This window comes from Gekko japonicus, unplaced genomic scaffold, assembly GCF_001447785.1.
Source record: "Gekko japonicus isolate JY-2015 unplaced genomic scaffold, Gekko_japonicus_V1.1 scaffold1521, whole genome shotgun sequence".
Classification (NCBI taxonomy): Eukaryota; Metazoa; Chordata; class Lepidosauria; order Squamata; family Gekkonidae; genus Gekko; species Gekko japonicus.
Genome location: NW_015162528.1, coordinates 83,214 through 108,675, shown reverse-complemented (window position 1 = coordinate 108,675; position 25,462 = coordinate 83,214). Strand labels below are relative to the sequence as shown.

Genomic DNA, 25,462 nt, shown 5'->3' with positions numbered 1-25,462 from the left:
ATCAGGCTACAAGAAAGTGGAAATGCTAGATTTATTTTATTTATTAAATTAGATTTATTAGGCCACCCTTCCCACAAGTAGGGCTCAGGGTGACTTACAACAGAATAGCATACAGTTAATAATTTAAATTAAAACCAACATTAAATCTATCCAGAAACAGATCAATAAATAAAACAATATGCAGTCCAAGATGGCTGGGGAAAATTCAGTTCCCCAGTCTCCAGCGGGGGTGCGTGTGTGCGAGGGATAAGGAGAGTATATGAGAGTGCCAAATGTCATACTGTCCCATCGCTGTCCTGAACCAAATACCTGGTGGATGAGGATTTGCAAATTGGACTGTTTCTAAGTTCTGTGCCTGAATCTTATTCTGCATTCATTACAACATTTAATGGGAAAGATTCTAAGTTGAAGGATATTCTGGGGCTGATAAAAGGTGAGCATGGTAAACAAAAGGGCTATCATGAGCAGCACAAAATCAAGACTGACTCAAGTTACATCATCCAAGAGGCCAGATTAAGGGGGAGGGCAGAATCTAAGCCAATTGACCACAGAAAGCCCAACTTCAAAGACAAAAGAAATCTCCCTCACTGCTTCATTTGTTTCAAGCCAGGTCATATCCAGATGGAATGCTTACTCAATAGAAATGCAAATGCCAGCACCAGCAAGCAACCTCACACTCAAACACAGAAACAAAATAATTTATCCCAAAGAAATTAATTTAACTATTGTGTATCTCATTTAGTATAAACAAATGAAAATCTCAAGCCTTGGCTAATTGATAGTGGTACCTCCATACAAATTATATCAGATATCAGTTTGTTTGATGGACACAAATGCTTTAGGAAAAGTGTGCCTAGCCAATGGAGATCAAGTAGACATATAAGGAAAAAGAAAGTTTCACTAAATTGCCATATAGATGATAATGGAACTGAGAATACTACAGATGATGGTTTTATACCAGGGGTGTGAAACACACAGCCCATGGGCCAGAATTGGCCCATTCAGGGCTCTTATCTGGCCCGCAAGTAACTGGTCATTATCTTTATTTTCAGATGACAAAGGCTGTGCATTATGTCTCTGTATACTGTCCCAGTGCTAATGCATAACAGGCAGTGGAAGTGGGAGGGTAGGCATCAGGCAGATACTGTAAAGAAATACTGTAAGAGTGATAATGTTTTAAGCATGAAGGTATTTTGAATAAGAAATAATATCGTTGATTGGCTTTGCCTGTGTCCTTTATAAAGTTTATATCTCTGGTACCTGGTATTACATTTTATGGCACATGTGGCTCTGTCCAACAAAGTGACATTTTTGTCAGATCTGGCCCTCATGACAAATGAGTTTGGCACCTCTGTTTTACACATTTTTTATTTAAAAGCAAATTTGCAATGCATGCCCACAATCTTAGAAAAAGGATTTGCCATACACTTTGAGAATAACATAGGTACTGTCTCATGCCAAGGTGAGCTATATTCCAAAGGTGCTCTCAGAAATGGAGTCTTTGAGCTAGACTGCTGGGAACCAAAGGCCTATGCAGCCAAGACAATTGCTGACCAGAAGTCCCTGGAATTTTGACACAGGAGATTTGCTCATTGTGACCCAGAAGCCATCTTGAAACTACAAAGAAATAACTTGGTAACATGTTATCAATATAAGTGAGTATGCCAACGATACGTTTTGTGCAAGTTGCATAAAGAGAATGGCAACTTGGCCTTCTATTCCCAAACTAAGTCAGAGATGCTCTAAGCAAACACTTGAACTAATTTACGTTGACTTATGTGGGCCTATCATACCAGCATCAACTGGAAATAACATTTATCTGTAATCTTTTAATGATGATTTTTCAAGACATACTGTGAGTTGCTTGTTGAAGGAAAAACTGCATACTGAGCAGAAGCTGAGAGACTACGTTTCCATGTTTCTAACAAGTTCAACAGGAAACTCCAAGCCATCCAGTCTGACCATGGTGCTGAGCACATGTCTAGATTAGTGCAGGTATTTCTAAGGGAGCATGGAATCCTATGCAAACTTACTGTACCCCACACACCAGAACAGAATGGGGTTGCTGAATACAAGAGTTGCTCAATAATGAACATAGTCAGATGCATGCTAGTTGACTTAAACCTTCTCTACAGGCACTGGGGAGAAGCTTCGAGAATGAGCCTGCCCCAGAACACATGGGCAAGGTGTGATCCCCTTACATGAAAGTAGCCCCAGTGGCTTCAGTACATCTACTCTGATTGCTCTTTCCTTCCCCTCCCTTCCTCCACAAAGGCTTATGATTAATATGTATATCTTCTTCAGTCTCTCTCTGCATTGTTCTAGTAAAGATCTCAAGAGCTGGTTTTTAAGGAAGTGGAGTTGCAGAATTCTCCCCTCCCCCGGAGATGGCCTTGGAGATTGACTCAGAATCACTGAACATGCCTTCTCACCATTTAGTCAATTTCCCTCTGGTATATTGCCTGGGCAAACTTGGTGGATATCAAAGCAGCACCCTTCCAGACAGCTTACAATTTCTCTTTTCATTAAAGGTTTTTTTGGGGGGAGGGCAGAGCGGGAGATCTTGCAATGATCTCTACAGAGTTCAACTTGAATCAGCTTCCTGTATAAGCAGAGCTACAGGAGCTGATGTCAGGCCTCCCAATGGGACTGACTGTTTGTTTCAGTGCAGGTGCCCTCCAGCACTGAAATGTTTCAGTGCTGGCATGCATTTTTTTTAGCTCCCCATCCAATCCACATGGATTGGGTGGCAATATACACTGTGGGGAAAAATGTTCAGATTCCGAGCAAGAGGCTATCTTGTGATAGGCAGTGAGAGGTCTCGGGAAATGACATTGAGAGGAGAAAGCAAATATGTGTTGAGAGACATCTCATCCAATCAGATAACATAGTCCATGTTCATGCTGCATAGTATCATCCTTGATTGGCTCAGAGACAATGCACTGCATATAAACCACTTCTGAATTTGACCTTTCCCTGTATACTCAATATTTTGCATACAAAAATATTGTTTGTATGTAGTATATGATGTGTCTGCAGAAGTGTCAAAAAGAGACAGGAAGAGGTTGGCATTTACAGTTCAGCGTTCTTAATCTGTTATTTGGTCACTTTGAATGTAATTGGACATTCTTTTGTGTGTGTGTGTGTGTGATGTACATTTTGATTTGTTGACAAGACCTTAAACTGGAAAACAGACTTTATTTAATGTAGCCTATTTTAATACTGTACAAATAACTTAAGAGTTTGTATATACCAGATTCTATTTTCCCTGTTTTCTTAGAAATGTATTAATATGGATTTCAGTGGAAGTTTTATATTTTACTGATGATTAGTGTTGCCTTATTAACCCTGAAGCTATGAGAAGTTTGGGCAAACTGCCAGGGTTAGAATACATGCTGCTAGATTCTTCTCACATAAACAATTTATATAATTAAACTACACAGAGAATAGAATGCTTAACTAATGTTACAAAAATGGCTTCTTTGTTTTATTGAGCAACTAAATGTTCAGAGGAAACGTAACCTTTTCCTTTAGTTGTGTCTGATACTGTGTTCTAACCGATAAAGAAATACCACTTTGAGGCTTCTGATTCATACTGGAATGAGCTGTCTATACTTTTCCTACTGAAGAGAAACCAGAATTTGTTTGATATCATTAGCATATGGGGTTGGATCCAGACTACCAAAAGTGGCATACAGATCACAGAATGGATCTTTGCTGCTTTCCCATTCTTTCATACACACCAAAATAACTCCTGAGGATCAGAGGATCCAAGCTGTAAGATCACTGACTGTGACCTTTGGCAGCATCACAGTTAAAGATAAGTGGGAAATGCTGCAATATTGTGCAGAAGCAGTTAGTTCACAGCAAATGTTTTAAACATAGATTAGCCAAAGTGCCATTGCATAAAGATCTTGAAGATCTAGTTGCCATGGAAGACTGGTATATGGATAGGAATCAGGAAGTTCTCTGGTGAAAGACTGAGCCACTTTCTCCTTTGCTCTTATTCTAGATGTGGTACAAAGGTTCCACTAAAATAACATGGATTATTTGTTATATATTGCAGTGTGATTAGTTCATTATTACATCTTTCTTCTGTTGTTAGTAAGTTTCATTATATGATGGAGGTGGAATTCTAAGCAACATTTAGAAGTTATAATTACAACACAGATACTGTCACATTTAGAAGGAAATCCCATCGCATGATGTAACCTCTGGCAAATTTGTGTTGTCAGCTTTACCATTCTTTTCTGAACTCAAGAAAACATATTATGAAAACTGGGCAGTTAAGTGTATGACTATAAATTGCCATTTCTTTCTTTCTTTTTTGTATTCTGTAAAAGAAATTATAGACTCTCATGCATCTGACATTTCTCATAGCTTATCTATTCAAATATCTTTATCATTTTGCTTAAGGGATTAAATATCCTGTCTTCTCCATCTTTCGCAATGTCAGTAATGAGTCAAAAGGTTTTTCTGCTAATAAGTTCCAACAATGTTTTGAATTCAAGAAGGAAAACCCATCTATTTTATTTGCATTCTTAAAGCTGATTTATATCTCGTTATTAGAAATGGCATGGGTTGTTCAGTAAATGAACGAGGATAAGGGGGCGCATACAGTTTTGCTTTCCAATGACAGGTATGGCAGCACACAGCAGAGGATGTTAGATTTATGTGATTGGAAGACAGCTGTGCAGGAGGATTTTAAAAATTGTTCATTAATAATAAAGGATTTCTCTTCCATAGTGGAGAGCCACAAAAAAGGATAAGACAAGGAAGGTCATTGTGACATTGATAGGCATTAGAAATTGACATCTGTTCATATCCAATGTAACATGACGCTGTGATTAAATTAACATCTTGAGAGAGAGAAACCACCACCTTTCCCTTCCTGTGAAATAGAAATTGTTTGCAGAGATTTAATCTGCTGTAGAAATACTAGGCCATGACTTGTTTCTCTCCCCTTCAACCAAAATAAACCAAGTGATAATGAAAAATTGCTAAACTGGGCAAATTTTAATGAAACACTAATAATTAGCTCTTTAAGGGGGGGCAGGGAGTCAACCAAAGTACAATGAAATACTTAACTTTGTTACTGAACACTATTGAGGAAAAAAGAGCTGAGGACAGATCCCAAGGATTCCACCCAACTCCCCTCCCCATTACCTTTAGGAGCTATTCGTACATGGAAACTGCATTCTAGCTGGCAGCTGTTTTGGACTGTCTTGTGCAGTCCCTTCAAAGTTTAAAGGTACTGCAAAACAGCATGAAAAACAGCTGAATGGCAGGGAGGCACTCCCCACCATGCAGCTATTTTGCACTGTCTACTGCAGTCCCTTTAAACTTTAAAAGGACTGTAGAAGACAGCCCAAAAAACAGCAGCCAGGAGAAGGGGGGGATCTCCTGGGAAGGGACTTCCCTTCCATCTTTCTGCTGGCTGCAGTGAGCCCTAGCCATCAGAAAGGGGGGAGATCTCTTGAGAAGGGAGATCTTCCCCCCTTCCTTTCTGCTGGCAGTGGCCTTCCTGGGAGATCTTCCACCTTTCTGATGGAGCCACCACCAGTAGAAAGGTAGGAGGTAAGATCTCCCAGAAAGGGAGATCTTCCCCCTCCTTTTGCTGGCCATGGGGTGCTGCAGCCAGCAGAAAGGAAGGGAGGGAAGATCTCCTGGGAAGGGACTTTGGTCCTTCCATTTAAACCATGCTTTCTGCCTCCCATGGCTTTTCATGGGGAGCAGAAAGCAGGACTATTAAAACCCCTTGTGGTAGAACATGCCCGCTCTGGCCTGCAGGCCTGGTTTCACCCTGCACTCCTAGAGGTTCCCAACTCACTGGAAGGGCTTTTCTTTCACTCTCAGCATAGCTTACCACCACCACCTGCATGTCGTAGGGATTCCCACTGAGGGATCAGGACCCCCAGCTTCCCATCCAAGTTCTGAGGCCTTGTCTGTGTGTCTCCCACTTGCCCAATGTCTGGCTACCATGGGGACAGTTTAATGCCTTGGACAAGGAATAGCCACTTGCCAACCCCCTGGAGCCCCTTTTATAACAGCATGTCTAAAACGGTGGTCTGTGTGGTACAGAGAACCACTCCCAGCATCAACAGTTTAAAGTATTTATTAAAAGAAATTGTTAGCATACTTTTATCACAGGACCAGATTTGAGCAACGAAAACAAAAGACTGTCTGGTATTGAAAAGTAGAGATGGGCATGAACTAGTAAAATGCAGTTTGGTGCATGATTTGTGGTATGCCTGGTTCATGAACCGTCGACCATCATAAACTTTTAGGCATCAAATGAACCAGTTCATGAGGTTTGTGACCTGGTTGAATGCCCCCTGGTGTGCTGGAGATACCAGACTCACAGAGGATTTCCATCGGGCTCTTCTCTATCAGTCCTCCAAGTTTGGTGAGGATTGGATTTACAGGATCTGAATGATGGCCTCCCAGAGAAAGTACCTCCAGGAAAGTGCTTTCTGGGGAAATTACAGGCACAGGTTCAGGAGGTTCCCCCCATCTCAGGGTTTCTCCTCTGTTCTTGTCAGTTTCAAATGACTGTTATCAGTTTTAATTGGGTTTGTCCCCCATGCCAGTGTGCCTTTGTGTTCCCATTTTCTTGCACAGAGTTTGCAACCCCCCCCCCCCCGGCTTGGATTTCTTGTGACACTGTGCTTTGAGATTGATCAGTCCTTTTAAACTTGCATTGCCACAGTGGTACTGGATTCTGATGGGCATTCTTTACCTTGAACTGGATGGGCATTCTTTACCTTGAACTGGATGTACTAGGCTTGAAAAAAATGCCCCCCCCCCTTCAGTTTGTACCACAGGGATCCTGTGGTTTGACATTGGTAAACACCTTGATTGAGCAGAGACAGTCTGTCTGGAAATTTAGCCATTCACGAATTGCAAGGAACCTCCACAAACAGCTTCAGATTTCATGGAAAGTTCAAGCCAGTTCACCTGGTTTGACTTTCAAAGCAGCCAAAATTCATCACAAACTTTAGCTTGTGAGTTGGTTCATGCCCATCTCTATTGATGAAAGCCCAGGCCTTTTCCATCATGGCTCCTGCTCTGTGGAATGGGCACTCTGTGGAGATCTTCAGGAAGCATTACAAGGCCTACCTGTTTGTCACAGCTTTTTAGAGTTTGAATAGCAGGCATCTTTTAAGAGATTGGGGGTTTGCTCTTTTATTTTTGGTTTTAAACTAAAAAATGTTTTTAACCACTATGGTAAGCCTCTTTGAAACATGAGATATAAATGTTTAAGTAAACAAATAAATAATTTGTTTAATTGAGTTTTATTGTATTTATTATTTTTGAATTGTTTTATGTCTGTAGGCTGCCTTGAGACCCAGTTAAAAAAAACTGGATGAAAACTGAAGGACATATGTAAATAAAAAAAACATTTAAGGGTTCCGTTTAAATTTTGCAATCAAATTGTGATGGGGAGGGACATTTCTCTTTAAGCACACTCATAGTCTGAACTAAGTGCCTCTCTGTAACTGCTCTGTCCTGCTCTCTGTCTTATTTAAGATGCTAAAAGTCTCATCTACAACTCTACCTAATTCCTTGGGCTTCCAGATTCATGCCTTTGTCCTTTTGTATAAACAAGCAGAGACCCGCAAGAAACTTGTGGGATGGTTATCCCATTCCTCACAACTTTGCTTCCTCCCCTCTCCCCCTACCTCTCTCACATTCTTTCTCCCTTCTGCCCCCCTTTCTTACTCTCTATGTCTCCTCTGTGCATGTTACTTCCTCTCTCTGTCCTCTTATCATTCTCTGTTTTTCTGCCTCTCCACATCACTCTATCTCTCTTTCTGCCCCATCTCATCATTCTCTCTTTCTGCCCCATCACTCTCCCAGCCTTCTGACTACTTCCTCCCCCACCCCACATAGCAGCAGCAGCAGTGGTGGCAGTGCTCCCAGCCACTCACCTGCTTCCTCTCCCCCCACAGCAGCAGTAGCAGCACTCCAGGAATCACAACAGATCTCCCAGCTACAGAGATCAATTCACCTTAGGGCTGCCAGCTCCAGGTGGGAAATTCCTGGAGATTTGGGTGGTGGAGCAGCCTTGGGACAGTGAGATTTGGGGAGGTAGGCAGCCTCAGCAGAGTATAATGCCATAGACTCAACCCACCAAAGCAGCCATTTTCTCCAGGGGAACTGATCTCTCTCACTTGGACAACAGTTGTAATTCTGGTTGATCTCCAGCCCTCACCTGGAGGTTGGCAATGGTAGTTCTTGTGGAGGAAATGGCTGGTTTGGAGGGTGGAGTCTGTGGCATTATACTTGTCTGAAGTTCCTCCCCTCCTCAAACCCGCCCTCCCCAGGATCCACCCCTCAAATGTCCAGGAATTTTCCAACCTTGAGTTAGCAACTTTATTTCCTTCCCACCCAACAGCCAGCCTACCTTTATCTGCCTCTCTGTCTTCAGCTTTCTGTCTCCACCCCCTCCCTCACAGCCTCTACCTAGGAAAATTATAGTCTTTCTCCACAGTGGGGACCAAAGCAGCTTACATTATTCTCTTCTCCTTTTTATCTGAAAGTATGTGACTGATCCAAAATCACCCAGTCAGCTTCCACTGCAAGATGGAGATCTGAACCTGGGTCTTGCAGACCCTAATCTGAAGCTCTGTTATATCACACTGGCTTTCATAGGGTGGCTGCTGATGAACAGTAGAAGGCAGCCGAGCCTACTTGAGTCATGAAAGTAAGATGGTATCAAGTTGCTGCCAAGCCTAGGGTAGCCAATCACCAAGTGAACTCTAGACAGCAGAGATCTGACTCCCAGGAGGAAATGGCTGCTTTGGAGGGTGGACTATGTGGCATTATAACCAGCTGAGGCCTCTCCCTTCCCCAAACCCAGCCCTCCTTAGAGTCCACCACAAAACCTCTAGGAATCCCCAAGCCTGGCACTGGCAACCTTTGTCAGGCCTGGCCCCAAGGCTCCCTCCCTCCCTCAAAGGCCAAAATAGGTCTGGGAAGGGCTCTTCCCCCTCCCTCTGCCTTTGACTGACAGAGCCGGTTAGAAGCCCCCCCCCCCCATTCTGATCTCTCACCATTGATGCCTGGAGTTAGATCCCTGCAGAGGCTATTTCAAAATGCATTGGAAGGAATTCAACTGTCCCTGAAGTTTTTTTAAAAAACTTTTTGGATTTTTCTGTAGACCCAGGAAGTCCCCTGAGTCTGTAGAAAAAGCTGTTGGGGGAGAGTGAGCCCTCTGTTAGCAGAAATAAGTATCTGCACAGATAACAGAGTTTGGCTATTAGATATATAGATTTATCTGCCTTCTGGCTGTCCAGCAGTGCAATTCTAAGCAGAGTTACCACCAAATTCATTGAAGTTACCTGGCTTTTCATTTTGTTTAGGAACTCCCTCTATTGACTCTGCTCTGTTTAAAAGTAAGAATTTTAATGGATTATAAAACCGGGTACAGTTGTACTGTCTACCTTAAATCCGTTATGGAGTATCTGTTTACTAAGAATAATGCCCCTCAACAATGCATCCAAACTAGACAGAAGTCCAAATAGCAAACAAAACAAAACAGTTACACTGGAAATGTACTTCTATTGGACCCAGTGGGAAACTGTTATAAATAATACAATAAAAATAGCTTAAACTAGTAAAACATTTTAAATGAAAGAGAATTAAAATGAAAACAGACTTTGCACATTCATTTTATATTAGTAAATTCTCACAATTTATCTTAAAATTATTGTAATACTGAGCCAGGGTAACCAAAAACAAAATCATTATTATAATCATATTTTCTTTGTGAACATTTTTGCTTACATGTAAACAGTTGAATGAGCCTTACTACATAGTCTGTACATTAAGATTAAATATGCTTTTGACTTTTATATAAAATAGTTTCTGAATGTTTCTTGTAATGTTTCTAAGACCACACTCAAGAAGTATTCTTCAGGAACATCTTAAACTCCTGAAATTATGTTTCTGCTTACAGGTAGTTCTTTGTTACTGAAGTTGGAAGAAAATATGCTGACAAATAACCACAAAATAATTACTAAGGCACAATAGAAAATGGCCAGGATCTCTGAGGTGTGTGCTAATCCAAACTGATAGCACCATCCGAAAGAGAACTAAGCTGACATAGCCATTATTAGCTAAGGGATCAAAAAGGTCAGTATGATGACAAGCCAGCTGTAACAGTGAGGAGAAAATAAGCTGAGAGCAGTTCCAAATGTGCTATAATCATCAATCTGAGGTGCAAAAAATGGGGGAGAAATAAGTAGGACTGCAAACATCAGTTATTTTCATTGTCCATGGTGTGCCATCTTGTCAAGAGAAACTTGGCATTAACTTCCTTTGGAAACAGAAGAAGCTACAGTTCTACTGTACTGGAAGCCAAGAGAATGGACTTTGGGGAGAGCATCATCTCATTTCTCAGCAACATTTTTTCCAAAATTTGTATTTGCCAAGAATGGTGTGTGTGTGTGTGTGTGTGTGTGTGTGTGAGTGTGTGAGAGAGAGAGAGAGAGAGAGAGAGAGAGAGAGAGAGAGAGAGAGCAAATAGGGGTGTTCTAGATCAAATTAAGCCTGGATTTTCCTGAGAAGTTGAAATGACAAAACTGAGGCTATCATACTTCAATCACATCATCAGTACACCAGAGTGACTGGAAAAGACAGTACTGTTAGGAAAAGTTGAAGGCAATAGGAAAAAGGGGAACCCAACATGAGATGGGTGACTCAATAAGGAAACCACGACTTTTGATTTACCAGACCAGGGCAAGGCTGTTAATAATGGTAGGATGTTTTGGAGATCATTAATTCATAGGGTCTCCATAATTTGGAATCAGCTTGATGGCACACAACACACAAATGTTGACTAGTTTGTTATATTTAAATGTCTCTCAATGAATCATAGTGCAAGGGTCTTTAGGTGGACTTTCCCCATTACTTTGGAAAGGAACGTAGATCCCTGAAATACATGGACAGACCTAACAATGTAGTTAGTGAAGCTAAATCTGGTGAGTGCATGGTATGTCTGCAACCAGGGACCACCCAATCCTCTTCTCTGTGGACAAATACAAAATCTTAATGTACATAATTTGAAGATCATGGGACAAGTGCTGTGTTGCCACATATACATCAGTGATTATGGTATTCTCTCTGCGACTGCACTTTTCACAAAATCATTCTAGGTACAGGAGGTTTTCAAGAAAATATACATTGCACAGGGACAACAGAGGATAGAATATAATCTCTATTCTACTTCCAGGGTAGGAAACAAAGACTCTAGGGGTGACCTGGAGTTAAACCTCCCATCCTTGCCATCTAGGTGATTCTACCCTGGCTTCAGAGTCCATGCATACTGTTCAGGTTTCTTTTTGTTGAAGAGATCTTAATGTGCTATTTGCTGTAACTGATTATATCCTTCAGTTTCAGCATCAAGCTCTTATACACAATAAGGTTTCCATGACACTGCGAGTACAGCATAGTGGATAGAATGTTGGATTAGGATCTGGGAGACCCAGGTTCAGATCTCCACTCTGCCATGGAAACTTGCTGGGGAACCCTATACCAGTCATCCACTCACATCCTAGCTTATCTCATGGGTTTGTTGTGAGGATAAAATGGAGAAGAGGAGAATGATGTGAGTTGCTTTGGATCCCCACTGGGAGAAAACTAAATGAAGCAAAAGGGGGAGGGGAGACACGAAAATGCCCAGACCCTTCCCGCCAAACAACCAGAGATCTGGCCAAGGAGAAATGCATCTCTAGAGAGGAATTCAGCCAACGACATTTCAGAACCAATAAATGATAAAATGAAGCTGAACTGTACCCTAGACCCCATAGAATAAGCTAAGCCAAACCTGCTTTTGGGGGGCATTTCTCTGGAACTGGAATATAATGTTCCAATCAGAGCTGGGAAGGACAAACCTGAGAGAGGAAAATGACTGTAAAAGTAATTGCAGGGATGAAGAGAATCCAGGTGCTCTTTTCCTCACTTCTCAGTTCTGAGGTTCTAAAAGAGTGACTTAGTCCTTTGGGGCCCAGCCCCCTTTCCCCCTAACATCACAAAAAAGAATGCCTCCACACGCCCACATACATGGGGTCTTCTGTGATGGGTGTGCTTCATGAGACAGTTGACCCTGACAGCTGTTGTAGGGTGGGATGGATTAGCTAAATCATCTGGTTTTTGTTGTTTAATTTCAAGGTACAATAAACTAGGATGGTAAAACTACCAAAGTGAACTCTTAAAAATAAGTAATTAAATTAAATGAATCCTCATAACTAGGTAATTTTAGATAATTAAAGACTTTCAAAAAACACTCTTAAAAGTTTTCTTTGGGGATGCTCAGCATAGAAGCTGAAATGTAAACCAATGCACATAAATGTTACATAAACCATCCAAAGTCTCCTTGTTTATCAAAATTATGAGATTCTAAATGACATTCAAAGAGCAATTAAATTGTCACAAGGACAACATTGTTATTGCTGTTATTGCTTCACCACATGTTAATGTTATTTAGGCAAGCTACTGAATATGATGAGGTACTACAATCTTAACAAATACTAGCAATGCAGTCCTTACCAGAGTTACATGCTTCTAAACTGATTAACCTCAATGGATTGAGAAGGGTGGAATTCTGTTTAGGATTGCACTGCAAATTATATGCATTGGTGCCCTTGAGGGAAATAAAGAGAAGGCATGAAAACAAACCAAACAAAGAACAGAGGAAGCTAAGTCTTTATTTTGTAAAACATAAAGAAGTAAATAAATTACTTCAGCTGTTACAGCAGTACATTTTCTAGGCAGGATTGAAATGATTATGATTTCCAGATTTACTGACACAGCAGATTTGGGAAACCAATTAAAACAGTTTATGCAAACTACTGTCGCCCCCCCCCACACACACACAGTAGAAAAGAACCCACCCACCCAATGATATAATCTTTACTTTTCACTGGGTTGGATTTTGTTTTTATGCTGGGGGGGGGGAGGGAGGGAAGGGTCCTCTCTAACCACCAAAAGAGTTGCACTGTGGAAGACACACAGTTTCTACGAAATATTTTTTTCTTTTAAAAATGTATGTTTTATTGATTCTAAGGTCCAAATGTCAAATAGAATATTATAGGGTTCCAGGTAAATCAGAAAGAGGGAGGTCATCCAGTGGTTGTTTGAAAATAACATTTTATGTTGTAGAAACATATCATTCCACTCTTTTATGAAACTGAAGAACTCTGATGAGTATTACTTTGGTGTGAAACCATTAAACAGATCTCTTGTGGTATAATATATACACATTAAACATCTCGTCACCATGCTGTGAGTGGGTTTGAATTGTTCTATTCTTTTTCTGTTCTGGAAGTTCAATCTGAGATGGGTTTCCACTCTCCGAGAATTCTAGTTGAACTCAAAAAATTCTAAAATTAATTGCTCAACTGGGGTGTTATGTATTGGGACTGAAACATTGCAGGACTGTGCTGCCAGAGACAGGGTGAGCTTGGAGCTGAATAACAATATACCAACAGGATTTTGGCAGTAACCAATTAAGATGTAAAGTTTTGTAAATAGCCTATTGTTGGGAGTGGGGTGTGTTGGGGTGTGGCCACTGCATGCAATATAACTGAGTTGAGGCTCTGGTCTCCAGTCTTGTTCTTGCTGAAATCACTGAATAAAGCAGAGCTGATCACTAGACTGGGAGTTTGTTCATCCTTGGAACCCACTATTTATTTATTTTATTATTTATTATTTATTTATTATTCACATTTTTATCCCGCCCTCCCCGGAGGCTCATTTAACATGGAGCATTAACAGTTTTTGGCAACTCTCAGTTCCTTCAGCTCATGTGCACCTCTTTCTCTCTCCATTTTACAGAGGCAGGCAGGCATATTGATAAAACACTGCAAAAAACAACCCTAATATGATCCTGGGTATGATTACTTCAAGAAACTCTTGGAGCAATAGCTTACTGATGAGCATCCTCTCCTGTAGTTTGGTGAAGCACCACAAAAAAGCTGTACAATCATTAGCAGTTTTCTTTCTTTTTCCAATTTATCAGTCTGCAAGAGTACATGGATAATTTAGAGGAGGGGAAAGATACAAAAAAGTCATAAAGAACTGAAAACTGCAGCATCTTGTGCATGCACACGGCTGTGTTTAAAAATGGGGAAAATATGATACAACGGATGATTCCATGTTGGAATCAACAGCAGGTTATATAGCTGAGAAGATTGGAAGCATTTCTAGATGGAATGTTGGGAAGACCCACATTCAAAATCACACACTTATTCATTAAGTTCATTAACAGTGCAATCCTAAGAACACGTCCATGGAAGTAAGCCTCATTAAATAAATGTAAGTAGGATTCTGAGTACAGCTGTTTAATTTTTTATTTTATTTATTTATTATTCCTATTTCTATCCCACCTTGCCGGACACCTGGCTCAAGGCAGCTAACAGGGTTAAAATAATGTAAACAGTACAGAGATAAAACAGTTAAAAATACAAGACCGGTTAAAACAGCAACAGTTACAGATAAAAACCAACAGATTATGGCGATAATCCAAATCACACCCAATGATAGGAGTAGTATCCAGCAAGGTCTCGGGCCAGAAGATGTTCTAAGTTTCAAGTCAGAAAATGTTCCAGGGCACGTTAATCAGTGGTGGCTCCTAATCGAAAGCCTGGTGGAAGAGCTCCATTTTACAGACCCTGCAGAACTGTAAAAAGTCCTGCGGGGCTCTGATGTCCTCCGGGAGCTCATTCCACCAGTATGGGGCCACCACTGAGAAAGCCCTGGCTCTGGTGATATTCAGCTTGGCTTCTTTTGGTCCAGAGATGGTCAAGTGGTGTTGCAACCCTGACCTCAGTGCTCTCTGGGACACATGTGTGGAAAGGCAGTCCCTCAAGTAGGCAGGGCCCTGACCATATAGGGCTTTAAAGGTTAAAACCAGCACCTTGAACCAAATCCGGTATGCTATAGGCCCTCTTGAGGACCTTGACACAGTCAGTCATCTCCTAGCCTGCCTTATCTCAGGAGGAAGTTGAGAAGATATGGGGCGGAAAAGGCCCCTTTGGGCAAAAGACGGAATAAGTATATAACAATAATAAAAATAATAGAGGAAATCAATACAAATAAACCAAAGACTATTTACAGAGCTATGTCAGTTCAATTCTATTCTCATGTGCATCTTTAGATGAAAGGCTTATCCCACCTCAATCAGAGTGAAGATGATTTTGACAGCAATTTCACACTGTTTGAATAGCCCAATGGCCCTAGTTCCAGTGGTAGATTTCCACATGCACAGCTGCAGTTTTCCTGCTGTTGGCTATGGAACACTTCATGCTCATGGGCCTTTAGAAAGTGGATCTTAATTGGACCCAATTGTTCTCTGGATTATAGCCAAATTTAATCCAAAATCACTCATGCTAGTTGTCAAGGCAGCCAGCCTATCAGTGAATTATGCTTCCTGATACATGTGCCAGTGCAAGGCACTTGCATTGATTATTTAGTTAAATGCCATGCAAAGATCCTCAACATTAAATTGAAAGGGGGTTGGAGTAGCACAACCAGGATAAGAAAACAGCTATGAAGATGCCCCCATTTCCTCTATGTCTCCTACACACATTTGGTGTCTGGGACACCTTTCATCAGGCAAATGAATATATTCAGCAGTTACTGAAACAAATGACACAGAGATGGCAAGTAAAACAGGTCTGCATCTACTCCAGTGACAATAAATGACAGACAATAGATATCCTGGGTGGGAAGGTGGGATGGTAGAGCTCAAACTTGTCAGATCTCAGAAGCTAAGCAGGGTTGGTACTTGGAAGGGGGACCACCAAGGAAAATTCTGCAAAGGAATGCAATGGCAAACCACCTCCACTCCTCACTTGCCTCAAAAGCTCCTTGCTGTGGGGTTGCCATTAGTCAGATTCAACTTGATGGCACTTTATACACACAGAGACAGAGTTGAGCATTTATTTTTACTTATTTATTTATTTTAGACTTATACCCCACCCCTCTTCTTGTTCACAACTCACAGCATTTAGCTCTTCAATCAAGAGTCTCCAAGAACCTGTTGCAGTAGCTTATTAAAATTAAGGTTGCCAATCTCCAGATGTCACAAGATCTCCCACTACTGCAATTGATTTCCAGGTGACCAGAATCAGTTTTCCTGGAGAAAATGGCTGCTTTGGAGGGTGGACTCTATGACATTATACCTTGCTGAGGTCCCTCCCCTCCCCAAACCATGCCCTTCCCAAGGTCCACCTCCCAAATCTCTAGATATTTCCTAACTTGGATCTGGCAACCTTAATTAAAATGCTTACATATCCCTTTTCTTCACAAAGACAAATAGTATTTCTATTTCCTAAACAGGTTTGACCAGGTTCTCTGGAGAGTTTCCAGACCACAACCTTTGGACAAGGGGGCACGGCTCAGTGCTCAAGTATCTGTTTTTCATGCAGAAGGTCCCAAGTTCAATCAGTAGCATCTCCAGTTAAAAAGGATCAGGAAGTAGGTGACATGACACAGGATCTCTGCTTGAAATCCTGGAGACCTGCTGTCCATCTTAGACAATATAGACCATGATTAGCTAGTGATAATCTGACTCAAATTACAGCAGCTTCATGTTTTAATGTGTTAACATGGGTTTTTGTACTGCAGAGCTCCCATTTGGCTTGATGATACATGGCCTGGTTTCTTTTCCCTTTTGAATTGTGCGCTATCCAGATGCTTGGACCCCTGCATTGCTCCTTGAATTCACTGGGACTTTAAAGAATGGGTATTTTATCTGATACTCTATCCATTTGGCCTGTCTGTCTCCTCTTCTTGAATGCAGTAACTTAATAAAACAGAGGATAGGAGAATTATGTGAGCTGCTTTGGAACCACACTGGAAAGAAAGGTGAGGTATAAATAAGTAAAGAAATAAATGATTTGCATAGAATTGAGGTTCTTGACTCATTAATGCTTTGTAGCATAGGGAATTAGCATTCTATGCTTAATGTTATTTTAACTGCTTAAGATCTGCTAATTCTCTAGCTCAGATAGCTTCATTATTCTCCATAATAAACTTTATTTCTTTTGTCTGTTGAAAAAATGGTAACAAATATATATATATATTTATATTTATATATTTAGAACTTTATTTTTAGTTTTCACTCTATCCAGAACTCAGTTTTCATTCTATGCTTGTAGTGACACAGACGCTATACTGGTTTACAGATCCCTTACTGGTCACTGTCTAGATCTGAGGGCAACTTTAAACCTGGTATAAAACTTAAGCTTGCAGCTCTTTTCACATGGTTTGAGAGGCAGCAGAAGAAAGATAGATTCCTTACACTCAGGTGGTTTTAATGTGAATTTTCACTAAAATTGGGAATTAGACCATTTTTGCACTGACATGTCTAACAGTGAAATCTTGAGAACACTTTCCTGGGAGTAAGCCTCATTGAATAGAAGTGAGAAGGAATCTGAGTAGGAATCCGAGTAGGCCTACTGAAGATGACACTGTTGGGCCCCACACAGTGACAAAGCAACTGATTGAAACATTACCCTAAATTATCTCAGCCTGTAGGAAGCCATCTATACTAATGGAAAACTTTGCTTCTGATATGGAGAGAATGCTTGTTTCAATCCTATTGAAAATGATATGCACTAGAAACAAGACAAACTTCCATGACTTGCCTTGTACAGAATAGTGTGCCACAATGATGATACTTCTTGCATAATGTCACATCAATGCCTTTCCTTAGGATCATGTTTCCAGTCTCACTGAAGTCAATGGGGGCAAAACTAGCTGAAAGTTAAGCACAGTTATAGATCACCACTTTATAATGCTTCATCTACCACTACCAATTGCTAGTAACATAAGCATATCTATTAAGACTAGCTGGGGTGGATTGGCCATTATGAGAACTTGGACATCTCCTGGTGGGCCAATAGCCTTCCCCAGACCAGACCAGTGGCAGAAGGTCCCAGCCCGCCCAAGCCTCATATATGGGTAAGGAAGCAGTTGCCCAGCTTGCCTTACACTCCTGTGAGGAGAGGAAGGTGGTGCCAACCCTGCCTAAGCCCAGCCCAAAATGAAAGAGACACCACCTAACCTGTTCAAGCCCCACTCAAAATGAGGTAGGTGGTATACAACCTGCCCACACCCTACTGAATGTGAGGAAGGCAGTGCCTGGCCTGCCCAATTTATGTGCAGCCACAGTGGCACTGGGTTCTGCTGGCCCCTGGTACATTGCACTGGTTCTGCTGGGCTTCATCCCCCCTTGTTTGGATCAGGATTTTGTGCTTGACATCAGTCCTGTTGAGCTGGCATTGCCACAATGACACTGGGTTCTGCTGGGCCTTAGTACATTGCATTGGTTCTGCTGGGCTTCACCTTCCCTTGTTGGGATTGTGATTCTGCGCTTGACATCAGTCCTGTTGAGCTGGCATTGCCACGATGGTACTGGATTCTGCTGGACACTCTGTGGTTGCACTGCTACTTCTGGGCACTCTGTACATTACACTGATTCCCCACCTTCAGTTTCTACTGTCAGAATTCTCTGGTTTAACCTTAGTTCTTTTGGGTTTGCAATGCCATAGTAGCACTGGTTCTGCTTGACTTTGATGAGCTATGAACTGATGTTTGCATAATTGTGGACTGATTATTGCTGACACTATGCATTGTGCAAACACAAACACACACAGAGGTTCAGGGAATACTGTTTGAATTGCCAGAGTTAGAGACTTTCACCTGAAGGGAGAAAGTTGCTTGCTGCCTGCACTGTCATGCTAATGAACCTGGTAACAAACATGCAAGATCCTGGCCTGAGGGAGAAGAGGCATGTGTATCCTTTGTTAGCACGGACCACAGATTAAAGACCAGCCGCTCTCCATGGATGAGAGACCTGATGGCACGCACTCCGCATATCAGCTCTACATCTGAATTGCTGTTTCCTGTGGAATGTTTATTTGATGGCCTGGGAAAGCTGATATCTAGCTACACATCAAAGGAGATTCTGGAGCAGAGTTTTGACATCTAACCAGATGGTGGTGCTTAAGTTAGGGGGTAGTGTTTCAAACATTGACCAACCCCCAGGTCAGCCCCTTCACCTACAGGCACCAATGATTTTAGGGACGGGACGGACTAGTAGTCAGGTGAATCCTTTGGATGGCAAAGTTGCCAACAACCCCAAAGATTCAGCCTATATAAGGCAGAAGCCCTGTGCCAGGCTTTTGCTAGCCACATCCCCTTTTCTTCATCCTTTGTCTTCTTTGCCAACCTCTTAAGTCCAGCTCTTAGTTCCTGGGTGCATGCTTTTTGATTTCTCTGGTGTGTACAGCCAAGAGAGGTCCACACGTTTGCTAGCTGGTTTCTAGCAGTGTGAATAGAAGAATCCATAGGTTTTAAGTTCCAACCCCTCATTCTTCATGGCAACAGAGGAGGCTTCTGGAGTCAGATTAGTATATAAATCGTTTGTCCTACCTACCTCATAAAGTAAAAAAAACCTATTTTTCCATTGCTGTATGTCTAAAGGAACTTGGTTGCTGTGTGTGAGAATCTGTATTGTTTGAATGAGACTTGATATCCTTCAGTAAAAGACAAAATTGATTTTAATACACCAGTCTTGACTCTTTCACTGGAATTTCTTGGGTTTGATTGGACCGCCGTAAACGCTAGCAAGAACTCGGCTTACATTTAGTACCCTCTGCTGTAGATAAAAGCAGTTGGGCTACCAACTTGCACCCCCCCCCCAACCTTCAATTTCTACTGCAGAGATTCTCTGGGACTTTGATTTGGTTCTGCTGGGCTTCTATTGCCCTTGCTTTTTTGCTATCTTTTCCCTCCATTGGAAACAATGGAAGATGGGGGCAGCTTCTTTGGGGGCCCATAGAATTGGACACCCAGTCCAATATTTTTGAAACTTGGAGGTTCTTCTGAGAAGAGGGATCAGCACCTATGCTGCAAATGTGGTGCCCCTACCTCATAAAACAGCCCACCTAGACCCCCAGATAAATTCTCCATTGACTATAATGGTCCTATAGGGTATAATGGAGCCAAAAAAATATGGGATTCCAAAAAAAATCCTGAATCTAAATACCATACTGGTATTGGAGTTTGGGGATATTGGGAGTACCATTTTTGGGGGGGTCCAGTGTACCCAGATTTAAAAAATCCAATTTTTTGTGCACACCCCTAATTGTGAGAGGGGGCCTAACTTGGATAGCTCAGGCTAGCCTGATCTCATCAGATCTCAGAAGCTAGGCTAGGTTGGCCCTGCCCAGTATTTGGGTGGGAGATCACCAAGGAATACCAGGGTTGTGATGCAGAGGCAGGCAATGGCAAACCACCTGTGAATATCTCTTGCCTTGAAAATCCTATGGGGTCCCCAAAAGTCAGCTGTGACTTGACAGCATTTTCCACCACCATTGTGAAGGGGGGCACCTGATGCTGAGATTGTGGCTTGTCTAAGGGTGCCTAGTGAGTTTTTAGCAGAGATAGTATTTTGAATGGGGGATTCTATCAATCATGGCACAATCACTTAGGTTGCAATCCTAAATACACTTTCCTGGAAGGAAACACCACTGAGTAACATTGGATAAACATCCAAGTAGACTTGTTTAAGATTACTTCCTTAGTTCTCCCTTTCCCCCCATTGCTCACATTTTATTAAAATAATAATAATAATATGTCTCTAGAGATACAGGAATTTCTGCTTCTGGGTACATTTTAATTAGGCTGTAATCAAAAGTTATAACATGTTGAATTATATAGTCTCCCCTTTAAAAGGAGTTCATTATACATACATAGTTGCTTTTCAGTTAATAGTTTCTCACCAAACAATTCTCCTGATATAGGCAGATGTTTATTAAAGTTTGTTCTGCTGGAAATCAAGTTTGAATGCTTAAAAACACCCCTTGCTAATCAGACTTTGGTAGTTAGAGAAACTTTGTTAATTAGCAACTGCACAGGTACCATCAGAACAAATAAATCAACTACTCTTAGAGGAATTTATGGCACAGATTTGATTTTGCAGCTAGCGTACGAGTATACATATGGTTGTAATTTCATTTGTCCCTTTATGGTGCAGACCTGGACACCTGTAGAGAATTAGGTATGTTTTCAGTGACAGGAATTGTAGCATACCTACTGTATGGGGAGAGGCCTGAGATTAGCTCTGAGTCTGCCTTAGCTAAATAGGCAGGGATAGAGGCAGACGTTAACCACCAGGTGAAGCTGAAGCAGGCACTTACACTCCCATTGTAATATCCACAAGACAGAACCAGCACTCTAGCCACAGACAGGAGTGGATGGCAATGCAGCAGTGACATTACTGCTACATCCGGGATGCCAAAACTGTGGGACCAGGAAGTCTCATGAGAGGAGAGGAAGGTTTTTGCCAATTATTTAAAGCCAAGTTTACAGATTTGAGGAGGACATCTCAGAGTTCTCTCTCCACTCACAGGTGGAGGACACAGAGAAAAGGAAAGAGCTACAGGATGAGCCCACTCACTTACTTCTTAGGTGGGGCCATCAAAACAACCAAAGGGTGTGAGGAATCCGACATGGGACAAATAGGGCTATGAGAGCAAAGCTACCCCACATTCTATGGCTTTCCTCTAGCTAGTTTTCCTGCTTTCCTACCCAGATCTATTGTGTTTGTCGTTCATTGGAGGGAAGCATTACAAGTCATCGAGGTTTGTACTCCTAGCCCAGGAAGCAAGAACATTGGCAGGATCATTAATTAGTTCCCCCAAATGTTAATATAGAACCTCATTTGCTGATTAAAGTGTTCAAATTTGTGCCATTTTCATGGTATTAATTTAAGAACTGGTTCTTTCTTGTTTTAAAAAAGCTTACATTGTTTTGAAATTGGATTTTTAGGGACATAAAACATATTTTAAAACTACTGCTGATAGATTTATTGTTGCTGTCCTCAACCTTGGGGACAGATTTAGTTAAGCTTTGCTCTAGCTTGTGCACTCCAATTGATGTGATTGTGTCAGATGTAAAATTCATTCCTGTTATGGCTTCTCAAGCTTATATCTGCCAGCCAGAGGTTTGTGCTGAGTTGAGATAAGTAATTTTATCACTTTATTTTCTATCAGCTGCTGGTATGATCCCTTCCCCCCAACGGTGAACTCAAAGAACATAATGGAAGCAGAGCTGTGACTACATGCTTTCTGGACTTTTTAGCAGGATATAGTTTTTTACCGGCTTGTGTAAATTATTCTGGTAATGCCTTGTGAAAGAGTCCTTCATGATGGGTAGCCAAGGGAAGAAGGACTCCAAATATATTTGTGCTAGAAGGGTGTTGTAGTCACAGCTAGATAGTCACAGCTAGATATATGGTTGGATCCTAAAAACAATGAGCATGTTTTTACTGAAGTGAATCTTTTCCTACCTTCCGCTTCTGCCTAGTAAGACCTCCCAAAATCCTGGGGATCCCGGGAATTTAGTAGACAGAATACCATGAAGCATGGAGGGCTGCAGAAAAGAGGGAGCAGGTTTTGCATTTATCTGCATTTATTTATTTATGTTCCACTTTTCTCCCCATAGTTGGGACTCAAAGCAGCTTTAGAACATTGTTTCCCCTTCCTCCATTCTCTCGGAGCAACAATTCTGTGAGGTAGGTTAGGCTGAGAGTTTAAGATAGGCCCAAGGTCACACAGGCGGTGGTCACACATGCCAGTTGAAGTGGGGGGAAGAGAGGCTATTTCCTCCAGAGGAATTTGACACACAGTTGTAAGATCACAGCTCTCTTTGTAGCTTCGGGCGCGTCACTGTGTGATCAGATGCAACTGTGGGTGAGTCATTTGCAGGTTTTTGCCATTTGTTTCCCATGTGCATAAATGAGAAATCACACCTCCACACTGAGGGGCCCCTATGGAATATATGATAATGCACAGCAAGCTGCTAGGAATGTCTGGTTGATAGGAGATTGGGGGAGGTCCTGGGTTGAATTCGGTTAATGTTGGGGTGCTGGGGTTCACGGCAGGGAATGAATCTGGGAATGTTCCAGGACCAGAAAAGCTTGAATTCTGGCTGGTGTAGTCGCTGCTTCCGCTGCCAGCAGACGGGGGCTGCGAGGGTACGAATGGTGCAGGGCCGGGTCCCAGGGCAGCAATCATCTCTATGACATTAGGCATCACCATGTGGGTGGGGCCCATGGTGCGGCAGCGCTTCAGCACAGGCTCCTCCTGCTCCTCCTTGATGTGGGTGTCAAACTTGATGGGCACAGGCTTCGAGCTGCACGTTGGGTCGATCGTGATCTCTTCATATTCGGAGTTCTGAATATAGATCAGAAGCCCCAACATGTACTGATCCACCTCGAGTCCCTCCAACAGGGCTGTTTTATTGCAAACAGGACACCTTTATGTCCCCGTTTCACAGTTCAGCTGCAAGTAGGACTCCGGTTCAAAGCACTGTATGTGCCTGCAGTCATGACCCCTCTCAGCAAGTTGAATTCTCCGGAAAGTGATGGGGCACTTCAGAGACACCTTGATGGCTGTCTGCTCACCATTTAACCCCCTTGTATTTTTTAGAATTGCTATATTCTCAACTGAGTCTATTATTTCCGAGAAGTTTATAAAAATGATTCCTTGTTGGTACAGCATGGTGTAAATTGTAATAATCCATTACTTCGTGCTATTTATTTTCTATTTGTTTCATTGTTCTCTTTGCTGCTGTGTTATGCCAATAAAGGTCTATGTATGTGTATATAATGCACATACTGCGAAGGGGGGGGGGAATGGCACCCAGCTGGGATGGCATGATCAGACAGGGGAAAGGCCCACTGGAATCTGTTAGAGCTGGACTTCCCCTGGTGTCTTTTAGCTCCACTTCTACAGCGGAGCAGCACAGGTTGCTGACAACTGTGGGAGGCTTCCCAGATGTTGCTGTCTGATCACGCCCTTTAGATCTGTCAGGCATTCACACCTATGTCGGATCTAAAGGAACATGTGATCACAGCCACAGTTAACTTAGAAAGGTAGAAGTGGGGATTCAACCCTGGGTTGCCCAAGGTTTATCCACTTCTCCACACTGGATTTCTGTCAGCACAAAAGGAAAGGGAGGCAAATTCACTTTTCTTTTTAGGGAGATGGAAAATACCAGCCTGACCTGACTGCAAAGTGCTTCCTTTTTAACTAACGTTTCCCAAATGTCATTTCCCTTCCTGAATCCACTTTCCAACATGACAGCAAAACCTTCCCTTAGTGATCAACAGCAATGGTCCCTCTAAGCTGTGAAGTCTTGTGAGCAAAAAATCTACTTTGTGAGCCACTGGCATTAAAGTTGTGAGTGAGCAATTTGGCTATTGCATACATTAGTTTGCTCTGGAGCCAGAAGCTAAAAAAACTGTGAGCTTGCTCACACTAACTCATTTTAGAGGGAACACTGATCAACAGTTACACTCACTGAGAAACATTGGCCCCAGTCACATGAGTGAGATAATCCAGGGAGGAAGTGAGGCTTTTTGCTCCAGAGCAAAATGAAGTACGGTATCATGATCTGATGTTCCCCTGAGGCTCCGTGCTCAGGCCATCAGCCACTGATCACATGGTGATGGCGAAGCGTGGCAACGAAGCAGTACTATGTTTGTGTGCATGCGTATTTGTGCGCATACCACGGAGGCTTACAAGAAAACATCCAGTGGGACGCGGACGGGCGCTGGATGCGATGAGATACCAGTGCTTCCGCGATCAGACCAGGCCCGTAGCTAACCAGGGGCCCATGGGGCCCGGCCCCCTCGTGATTTTAATGGGCCCCCTTCCCAATCCTCAGCTCCCCCCTCCGCTTCTTCCGGGCCGTGCTTCGTTGCGTTGCTTGGTGACCTGCGGCCGCGCTGGGGGGAAATGTTGGCAAGCCTCTGCGCCGCTCGCGCTTTCGGGACCTGAGCCGGAGCCCTTCGTGCGGCGCTACCTGGCCCGCCTCGGCGCTCTGCGGGCGGGCCCCGACCCCAGCCAGGCCCCGGAGGGCGAGAGCGGCCGCCGCCGCTGCACGGAGCTCCACCTCGTGTTCGACCAGCTCATCTCGGAGACCTGCGGCCCCGCGGCGGGGAGGGAGGCGCCGCGGCCCGAGGTGAGCTGAGAGCGGGGAGACCTCCTGGGTCTGCTTGACTTTGAGGCCGCCTGTCTGGCGGGGGCGGGAGGCGGGATAGAAGTCAGGGATGCCAACTTCCAGGCAAGGCTCCCTCGAAGCCGCGGAGTCCTGTGAGCAAACATTCTGCTTTGTGAGCGGCTGGCGTGACAGCGAGCGAATTGCTGAGCGGTCGGGTTAGAAGGGATAGAAGGAAGTCCTCCTTCGCCCAAAGAGTGATTCACACGTGGAATTCACTGCCACAGGAGGTGGTGGCGGCTACAAGCATGGACAGCTTCAAGAGGGAATTAGATAAGCATATGGAGCAGAGGTCCGTCAGTGGCCCCTATTAGCCACAAGGTATAGATAGGGACTCTGGGGCAAGGGATGCTCTGTGTTCTTGGTGCCTGGGGGGGGGGTTCAA

General features: G+C 42.8%; 1 pseudogene; it reads right to left on the bottom strand.

Annotated features, from left to right (window-relative positions):
* LOC107106171 overlaps positions 1-25,462 on the bottom strand; it is a 69,987-nt pseudogene that overhangs the window by 2,630 nt on the left and 41,895 nt on the right.